Below are 10571 nucleotides of genomic sequence, written 5' to 3'. Positions count from 1 at the left end.
TCTTATCCCGAATTCCCCTTTTGCGGGCCGCCCGATTTAACCTAACCTAACCTAACCTAACCTCTCGCGGAGAAATGGGGTCGACGGGACGAATTCGGCCGTGCCGAAAATTCAACGGACCGGTATGCAAAACGGTTTCCACGAACCTTATTTATTCGAAAGTAAATATATCTGGCCGACCGTTGCTTTATTTAAGTCACTTAATTTCTTGGAAATCAATTACTGTCTAGAAATATTACAGCCGTGCAGCCGATAATTCGATAATTCTCTCGTGTCCTTTTCGAGATGTTGGGAAAGCTTCCTTAAGGTGATATGAAAGGGGAAGTATATATATATATTTGAATATGGAGGCTGCAAGGACGGTCTTGGCTCCCTTGAAATTTGAATTTTTTGAAAATGTGTTTATAGATATTTTTAAGATATTTTATAAAAAATGGACTTTCATGGGTGTCGGGACCTTTCTTATAGTTTCCATGTTCACGTTGTAAAGTTCGAACCGATTCGGTACACCCAGTTCGAAGAAAAGTGTCACGAACGAATAATCCCTCAAATTGGCACTTTGATGGCCCCTTAAATCCAAAATGGCGACGGCCTTACAAAACTATCATTCCATCGCTCATCTCTTTGTGCTACGCCTACGACATATGCACTCTCTGACGCGCATGCGCGGCACTCTTCCACGCATCTGCATTCGCGACGCGGGCTGTCGGCCGGAGAGTCATCGGGCGCCAGAAACGGTCTCGGTCTCGTGACCCAGTGCACGTGACCTTGCCTCTTGGCGGGGCCTTGAGGAAGGAGAAGGGCGACGAGGCCGATTCGGCACTCGGCCGCGCCGCCCGCCGACTTTCGGCCATTCGGCTTCCGGCCGCCACGGCGAGTGCATGTGTGTGCCCGCGGTCGCGCGGCCCGCATAACGTTGCACGTGCACCTCGCAGATACCTACAAGACGCGGATACCTACCTGGGTGGATCAGACGTAAATACAAACATGAGAACCTTTTACATCTATTGTATTATAGTATATGAATGACGAAGGGAGACGTTAAAGAAGTAATCATTGTTTAGTGAAATGCGTAAGTATAGGAGGTTGGCCGATGGCGGACGAAGGGAGACGAGACCAGAACCTACGGCGACCTTATCAAGGGTTTATGCGGTGTTCTAGAATTATTGTTATTATGTTTAATATTAATTGGCTGTATACCTGGAAATAAAAGGTGCGGTTCAAGGAACTACTGATTTGACTTTTGATTTTTATAAACCATGTGTCTCGGGTTCTTGAAGGACCGTTTAGTGGCGGTTGGAGAGTTTAAAACGAAGAAAAAAATTCATCATTCGCGGGTACTTGGAATATATTGGGTAATCGGATTTAGGTTAACGCAAAATTGGTTCACTATTGCATCACGTTAATACTGTCTCCGATCGATGAAACCGATTTAGCCGTATTTGTTCCTTATGTGGGTCAGTTTTTTTAGACCGATTCAACCGAATTTATCTGTACATAAGTTATTCTTTTGCGAGGTATAAAAACCGAAGAAATAACTAAGTGATCCAAATTGACAGGCGAATCGCGAGCGAGCGGCCTTGGTCGATTCGGGTCGATCAACGAAACTGCATTTCGCGTCACCCATTAACATCATTCCTTGTCAATGAAATCGATTCAACGCTTCTCGGCTTATAAATCTGGTCTTTCTTAACGGATTAAACGGAATATGTTGGAAGTACAGCCGAGTACTTAAATAAAACATAATTAATACGACATAAGAAACAATGAAACACCCTGGAGCTATATGAACGCGCGTCAATAAAATAAAATAACATATACAATAATACTATTATTCTTGGTTAAACATTCCTAGACCTTCTTCATTACCGTGTTAAAAAAGATATTACAATTTTATAATATATTTGTAATAACTTTTTCTATGCAATTTGACAAAATTATAACATGATGTCAGATTATAAGTCTGTTCAGAGATTTCTAATAAATTAATTAAATACTAATTCCCTTTTAGGACATGAAATTTATAATTTGTTGGAAGTACAGCCGAGTCCTTAAATAAAAAATAATGAATACGACATAAGAAACAATGAAACACCCTGGAGCTGTATGAACNATATATTTACTATAAAATTGTAAGTAAATTTACAATTTCATAACGCCGGGTTGTGATTTTGTGAAATTGCGGAGAAAAATGATAACTTTGATGTTCGAAAGTCATTTAATATGCATTGTTTGCACATTTTTGTTTTTTTATGAATTTTTAATTTTATGATCGTTTAGGAAAGTTTATTTTTAAACAAATTTAATCGAAAGATGACAAGTATCGGTGGTACTGGCGGAGAAGCATTTTAGCGACATTCTTGAGTCCTAGAAATATTTAAATAATACTTAAAAAGGGATGTCTCTAAATTGATTACACATATGTACTAAATTTACAATATACGTTATACAGTATATTTAAAAATATCTTATACAATTAGTATACCATGTCTGAACGAAGCTTCCAACAAATATGTTATAAAATAATATTTTTCCAACGTTTTTTTATAGAATGACCCTTTCGTATCGCCTAAATTAAAGGATTAAAACTCTAATCTACTTACCACTCCTAGAAGCCCCTCGGGACGGGATCCAAGATGGCCGCTGCACCCTGTCCTTGTAGGGCGCCATCTTGATTTTCGCGCCCGTTTACGTCGAGCGATAGGTTCGTCTCGCGGGCAGCGTTTAGTCGATCGGATCGGCAGATAGGGGCCCGGGGCGCGGAGATTTCCGTCGAGTCGAGCCAAACAAGAGCCTCGCGGTGAAAATTACGCTTCGACGATCGATACGTCTCGGGTGTACCGAGGGCCTCGCGGAGGAGAAGATCGAGGCGCGGCGATCGGGCCGGAAACTCGATCGCCCTGTCGATCGCCGCGGGCCGAGGCTGGATCCAATTTCGGTCGAATCCCGGCCGCGCGGGACGATATTTCGTGGGCGCCGAGGCTCCGCCTCCGACTTCTCTATCCGGCCCGTTCTAAACAAATGAATCATCCTCCAAAATGGCCGACGGAATTTAGACGTCACGTGGGCTATCCGCCACGCGCACCGCCCCGCGCGCACGCTCGGCCGAGAGTGCGTGCGCGCGCAGGGAGTACGGCCCGCGGTCCCTTCTGCGATATCGCCCATTAGCGAAAACAGCCGATCACGTGGTCGCCCTCTTGCTCGAACCCCACCGAGCCACGACGACGCCTCGATTTGTGCTTCGAATGTCTGCCGTTCGAACGTAGACATTTTTAGGGGTCAAATAGACGCATTCAACGGTGAAATTTAATTCATTCCATTTAGTTTATGAATTTACACGTGGTTTTTGCTAAATTCACTCTCCAAACGTCTACGGTGCTTTTTCCTACACTCTTTTAACGACATTTTTATGGAAGGAATTTAAAAATTGATCGCCACCCAGGCACCGCTCAACGTGGAATATACGTAAATTAATCGTATATAAATGTTTATTGAAGCTGTGTAAGGTATATAGATATTTGTGAACTCTATTTTAGATACATCAAAGGGTAGATGTCCGGACATGGTACGTTATATATACATATATCGTAGATATCTACTATAGGTGGTTTGTAGTATAGTATAATTCTATATATAATTAATATAGACAAAATTATAACATGATGTCAGATTATAAGTCTGTTCAGAGATTTCTAATAAATTAATTAAATACTAATTCCCTTTTAGGACATGAAATTTATAATTTGTTGGAAGTACAGCCGAGTCCTTAAATAAAAAATAATGAATACGACATAAGAAACAATGAAACACCCTGGAGCTGTATGAACGCGCGTCAATAAAATAAAATAATATATGCAATAATATTATTATTCTCGGCTAAATGTTCCTAGACCTTCTACATTACCCTGTTAAAAAAGATATTACAATTTTATAATAAAAAGCGCATATAACACTTTTTTTACCTTTATCCCGTTCAAATGCAAGTTTATCGATTACCAGAGTGTTCTAAATTATCATAAAATTGTCCTGACCCTTTCGTTTCTCATATCAGAGCCTTTGATAATTGTATATCGATCGAAATATGAGAGCTCAACGCGATTTTGGTTCTGGTCTGGGCTGTTAAAAAATCTTTTTCCAAAAATCCAAATTTTGAATGTATCGGGACAATTCTTAGATGATCAGGAGTGAGGTGTCAAAGTTTCGGACAGTTTGGTCCAATACCCTTAAAAATAAAGTGTTGTATTCGAATCGACTGATTTGAAGGGGGTTTCACTTCACCTTAATACCAACAAAGCCAGGAGGAAGATCGAAGCCGTCGAAAAAATCGAGGGGATCGAGCGACCGGCCTTGGTCGATCCGGATCGATCGACGAAACTGCGTCTCGGGACGATCTGTGATCTCGCGAGTCCTCGGCCAGGGCAGTTAAACATTATTCCCACCGCGAAGAAAGAGGCATGAATTATGTATCTATCTGGGGAAAAAAAGTAGGGAGAGAAAAAGAGGAATATAATGGAGGACAAGCGCGACGTACTCCGGCCGATATGAGCGGCCGCCGCGAGTCGTCCCGGGCGGGCCCCTAGTGCCCTCTCTCTCGCTCCCGCGCTAAGCGGCATCGCGCCCTCTCTCTCGCTCCCGTCGCCGGGCCCCACCACGGTCGCGCTCCCAACCTTTGCGAGGCGCACTTAACGAGTTAATTATTGGCGACCGAGTGGCGAAACTCACGACTAGGCTTCACCGTTATTCGTCCTCCCGGAAAAGTCAAATCGATACCGGGAGCGAATCACGGATGGTTTGGCGCCATGTTGTTTCGGGACTTTTAGTAGACTGTTAAAACACATTCATAAAATTCATACACCTTTAGTACGTAAGGTTGTAGTAAAATTGTAAATCTCATGTCTTAACACGGGATTACTATATATTTACTATAAAATTGTAAGTAAATTTACAATTTCACAACGCCGGGTGGTGATTTTGTGAAATTGCGGAGAAAAATGATAAGTTTGATGTTCGAAAGTCATTTAATATGCATTGCACATTTTTTTTTATGTTTTTTCAATTTTATGATCGTTTACGTAAGTTTATTTTTAAACAAATTTAATCGAAAGGTGACAAGTAAGGAGATATTGTAGCGACATTCTTGAGTCGGAGAAATATTTAAATAATGTTTAAAAAAATTCTAACGCTGTGTTGCTTCGGGACTTTTAGTAGACTGTTAAAAAACCTTCATAAAGTTCATACACCTTTAGTACGTAAGGTTGCAGTAAAATTGTAAATTTCATGTCTTAACACGAAATTACTATATATTTACTATAAAATTNAATAAAGACATGATTGTCCTAGGCAACGATTGCTGTAAAATATTTTAATTATTCAACTTGCATAATACGAGACATTTTTCTGCAATTTATTCCCCATGTCTTATTGGTTAATCTCAATTGTTTACTTTTTATGATTGAATGCGTTTACATTTGAGCCGAGTTGCGGAGATAAATTAATGCCAGAGACAATTTTTTTTTTGATATCCGTACATTAATCGTATATAAATGTTTATTGAATCTATGTAAGGTATATAGATATCTGTGAACTCTATTTTAGATACATCAAAGGGTAGATGTCCGGACATGGTACGTAATATATACATATATCGTAGATATCTACTATAGGTGGTTTATAGATATTCATACGTATTTGTAACAAAAATAAAATTCATAACACTTTATGGAGAAGACTTCGAGGAATTCAAGGCACCCCAGCGCCCCTACACATGGGCGGCGAAACTAAAAAAGTAACGAGTGCGAATATGCAAAAGTTTTGAACCGTCAATCTGTCAATCGTGACAAAGGTATCCTGTTAAAAAAATGGTGTGAATTTTATAACATTTTTAATGGAAGTTTTACTCAGGCATAGTATACTGATTTTGTAACAGTTTCAAATAAAATATATATCATGTATTATAAAATTAGTACACACGCGTGTAATAAAATTGTGAAGGATGGTAGTAATTTTATGATATGTGTACCATAATTTCAGGACATTCCTATGTAATAAAATTATTAAAAAAAAAGTAATAATGTTAGAAGACACATTTACAAAATTATAAAATAGTATCATAGAATTGAAAGCTCATCTCAGGATATTATAAATAATACGTAGTGACTTCCGAATATAATATGTATCATTTTCCTACACATTAATGCGAGGTAAGAAGCAGTTCGCGAACGTTAGTGTTTCCTAAACGAACTGTGACAATAGCTGTAATTACTGTGGCACCTATAAAGGATTGAATTTCTTCCGTTACATGAATCACTCTCCAACCCTCCTGCCTCGTAAAACAAACTAGGCCATTTCTAGAAAAATATGACTCATAACAATAACAGTAATAACTGCGCCAAGTGATTTGCTACCTTTTACTAGAATTAGTACTTACGGTACTTAGCGTCCTTGAACTTAATAAACCGATTTCTTTCTCTTTCTTTCTCTTTCTTCTCCGAATTCCAGTCCTTCGAGAGTGGCCTTGGTATTCCGCAAGAGGTAATTGAAATTAAAAAAAAATCGTTATTTCACGTAAAAGTAAGTGAATTCAAGAATGTCCATGCGGCTCATTTTCCCACGTATGCAGTCGCAAGATTAATAAAATTTATAATAATATTTTCGGAATCCGATTCATACACCATTTAGAATTAAATCGTACAATAAAATGGTTGTCGTTTATTTAACGGCATCTTTTTTTTTAATTTATAAAGGTGTGCTTAGTCACATTTTTGTACCACTTGTAATGTCAATTAGAGTAATAAAGACATGATTGTCCTAGGCAACGATTGCTGTAAAATATTTTAATTATTCAACTTGCATAATACGAGACATTTTTCTGCAATTTATTCCCCATGTCTTATTGGTTAATCTCAATTGTTTACTTTTTATGATTGAAAGCGTTTACATTTGAGCCGAGTTGTGGAGATAAATTAATACCAGACACAATTTTTTTTTGCAATTTAGCGCTAATGTACTGATTGTGATTCAAGAACGCTAGATAAACGCAAGATTAATAAAATTTATAATAATATTTTCGGAATCCGATTCATACACCATTTAGAATTAAATCGTACAATAAAATGGTTGTCGCTTATTTAACGGCATCTTTTTTAATTTATAAGTGTGCTCAGTCACATCTTTGTACCACTTGTAATATCAATTAGAATAATAAAGACATGATTGTCCTAGGCAACGATTGCTGTAAAATATTTTAATTATTCAACTTGCATAATACGAGACATTTTTCTGCAATTTATTCCCCATGTCTTATTGGTTAATCTCAATTGTTTACTTTTTATGATTGAATGCGTTTACATTTGAGCCGAGTTGCGGAGATAAATTAATGCCAGAGACAATTTTTTTTTTGCAATTTAGCGCTAATGTCGTACTGATTGTGATTCAAGAATGCTAGATAAACGCAATATCGCTTAATCCATGCACATAATTAATTTCGCGCTGATTATTAATAAGTGGCTTAATCTGCGAGAGAGTAACAATTCCTGAATGTCCTTGGCATACATTAATGTGCGATAAAGATTCCAAGTTTATCGTACTTTAAAGCGGACATTCGCATACATTTTACGCAATTGAAGATATCCGTATTGAATGGAACATACTTATTTGACGGGCCGTTTAAATTAACGTTAATATAAATTAACAAGACTAATTAATACTCTGCAAATATTGTAATTGAAATGCTTATTTCCCTGCGCAAGCTAAACGTCATATTAATCGTCACATTAATTTGTTACTTTCAACCTCTTTTATTTATAACTTTGCATACATCTTCAAGGTTGGCCGTTTTTTTTGCTATTAAATATTTCTACTCGTTTTCACTTCCCGCCATTATGAATAAGGATTAGATATTAGTAATAATAAAAAATATCCCTGTCATCAATGTCGCCAAGTGATAAGAATGATTTATTGTGTCAGTCATAAGTAGCGATTTTTATGAACAGTTTACATTAACAGAAAACAAGGGTATTAACCCAGGCAATCCATGAAGTGGAATATACGTAAATTAATCGTCTAAATTAGGTATATAGGTATAGCAAATGTACATCGTCTATCATCCACCTAAAAAAATATCTTCAATCCTCACCAAATAAAATATTTTCAAATTGAGTTTAACATTTTTTTATTTGATCGGATTTAATTTAAAATTTCATTTGGTTAGAAGAAAATAGAAAATTCGATTTTCATAGACACATGATTTTAAGTGATAATATAATTTTTAAATACATGTACTTTTATCATGTGGAACGAAATGTACAATTTGGCAATATCTGATTCACGTAAATCGAATCGGGTGTACATAAAATAACTGTTTGAAAGAATTGATAATAAAATTGAAAAATGACCAGGGATGGCGACCGAAAATAATGTTTCTTGGTGGGAGGTAGGCTCGCGTTTTTCGAGTGACGCAGTCCTCGCCGCCTCGCGGCGAGTAATGGCGGGGGCCCATAGATAGAGGCGTGATTTTTGTCGGGCCCTCGCCGCTCGGGCATTGGCTATGCGCGAGGAGAGAAAGGCCTAAGCCCGACGCAGAGCGGGGGGCGCTTAGAAGGCCAGGCGGAATTTAATGTCAAGTATAGAGCTGAATTCCCGCCGACCAATGGCGCGCGGTCGCTCGTCCCGTTTCTGGAAAATACATTAATTTCGCCGTTGCGCAATCGGCGATCGGCCGTTGCGTGGCGTCGCGATGGACGCGCGTTCCTCGGAGGCGTTTTCGCCCGCGCGAGGGGTCGCTCTCGGTCTCTCTCGCGCGGCCGCCCCGCGCCTCGGTCCTCTCTCTCGCGCCTCTCTCTCGCGCAGCCGGCCCGCGCCTCGGGCCTCTCGCTCGGCCGGCCGGCGGTCAGTCTCTCGCGGTCGCTCACGCGCGGCGGACCTCGCTCCGTCTCGCTCCCCGGACCGGCCCGGCTCGTTCGACCGGCGTCTAATCGCGCCACTTTTGGCTGCCATCTTGAAACCTAACCTCGCCATCTCCCGGAGAGCCTTATCGCGAGCGAGTCGCACGAATTTCTGCCCCCTTTTTCTATCGCCCCCGAGATATCGCCCTCTTTATCTGCCTCTTTCCCTCCCCCGGGGTTACTCCGAGGTGTTGCGTTACGATAAACGCGAAAATTATTAGATCCGCCGTTTGCGGTTCCGGGGTGCCCTCGCGTTTTAACGAAGGAAGAAACCGATGGAACTTGCGGAATGGAGATAAGTATCTTTGTATATTACTTCTTTTACCGTTTCTGTGAAAATAGTGGGTATATATGTGAAAATGGATTTGTACATTGAACCGAGTATTTTTATCCCATATTTTGTAGCCGTTGGTGTTTCTTTTTAGGTTTCTGCTGCTATGTAAGGCGTTTTGAAATAGCTTGGATTCCTGGGTGGCGGCAGGTTTGTTTAGAGGTTAAATTTTTCCCGCGGTTGAGGAACGGAGTTGGCATATTTTTTTATTCTTACAGATGTAGCCGGGCACGAGTGCGGACTTTTTCAATGAACGTTCTGCAGTTCTTAGCCTTGCAATTCCGAGGTCGGTAAGTGTATTCAAGATCAAGGATCGCTGTCGGCCAGGAATCGCTCGGCTCGCGATCTACAATTCCATTTTACCGTCCGATCCTTTTTCGAACGTCTCGTCTGCGTTGTCTGCGTTTAAAATGCGACGCAGTGGCGACGAGTCGATGCTCTTCTTGGCCGATTAATGCTTGAATCATTAAATTATACCCCAATTGTATGACGCTAGGTCCCAAATGCTTCTAATGAATGTCGAGAATTGGGGACCCTGGTGTCATGAAATTGAGATATAACAGAATATCATAAAAATCACCGTATTATGTCGTAGACGACAAACTTGGATTTACTTCCTCGTAAAATTCCAAGTTTGGAAATATGGATCGATGGGAATGTTTGGTAAGGGATTGTAGTGGTATTTTCGTTTTCAATGTTCGCCTAATCGCCTGTAATCGATCTGTTAGACCTCTACCGGGTTGTCGCGTAGTCTCTCGGGTGCGACGATTTCGGCAAGACCGCAGAACCAGCGCTCGCTCTTTCGACCGGCAACCTTCGTCCAGGACGCATCGCGAAGGAGGACTTCACGATTCAAGGACCCAGAGATTAAACAATAATCGAGACGACGTTTGTTACCAACCATAGCCGACTGAACACCAAACCTAACAGTTACGTTACTTAAAACTAACAAATAACATAACGTTTGTTACAATATAATAACCTAACAGTTATGTAACATAGAGCTTACTAGTCACATGACATTTGTTACAATACAGTAACTTAACGGTTATGTAACATGGAGCTAACAGGTTACATAACATTTGTTACTATCATATCTATATAAATGTAGCATAACTTTGTTACTCTCATCTTATATTGTGTTACTGTCCTGATATTACTGTGTATATGCAGCACATATTTGTAACACAACGGAACTACATTGGTGCTAACTGGCATTTATTTTATTACATCATCGTCATCGTCATTGTCATAATTCATCCTAAAACGTCATAAGATTAATATATGTCATTTGCTAG

At 39.8% G+C, this 10571-nt stretch overlaps 1 long non-coding RNA gene across 1 annotated transcript; it reads left to right on the top strand.

Annotated features, from left to right (window-relative positions):
• The first annotated feature begins 8918 nt into the window (after nucleotides 1-8918).
• LOC105703625 lies at nucleotides 8919-10258 on the top strand. The gene is made up of 3 exons (XR_001104369.2): nucleotides 8919-9423; nucleotides 9492-9563; nucleotides 10002-10258. It is a non-coding gene; the product is annotated as an uncharacterized LOC105703625 (long non-coding RNA).
• Nucleotides 10259-10571: the final 313 nt, after the last annotated feature.

The sequence above is a fragment of the Orussus abietinus genome, unplaced genomic scaffold (genome assembly GCF_000612105.2).
Source record: "Orussus abietinus isolate OABI.00-Male unplaced genomic scaffold, Oabi_2.0 scaffold121, whole genome shotgun sequence".
NCBI lineage: Eukaryota > Metazoa > Arthropoda > Insecta > Hymenoptera > Orussidae > Orussus > Orussus abietinus.
The sequence above is the reverse complement of the archived record's forward strand: the minus strand, read 5'-3'. Positions and strand labels throughout refer to the sequence as shown.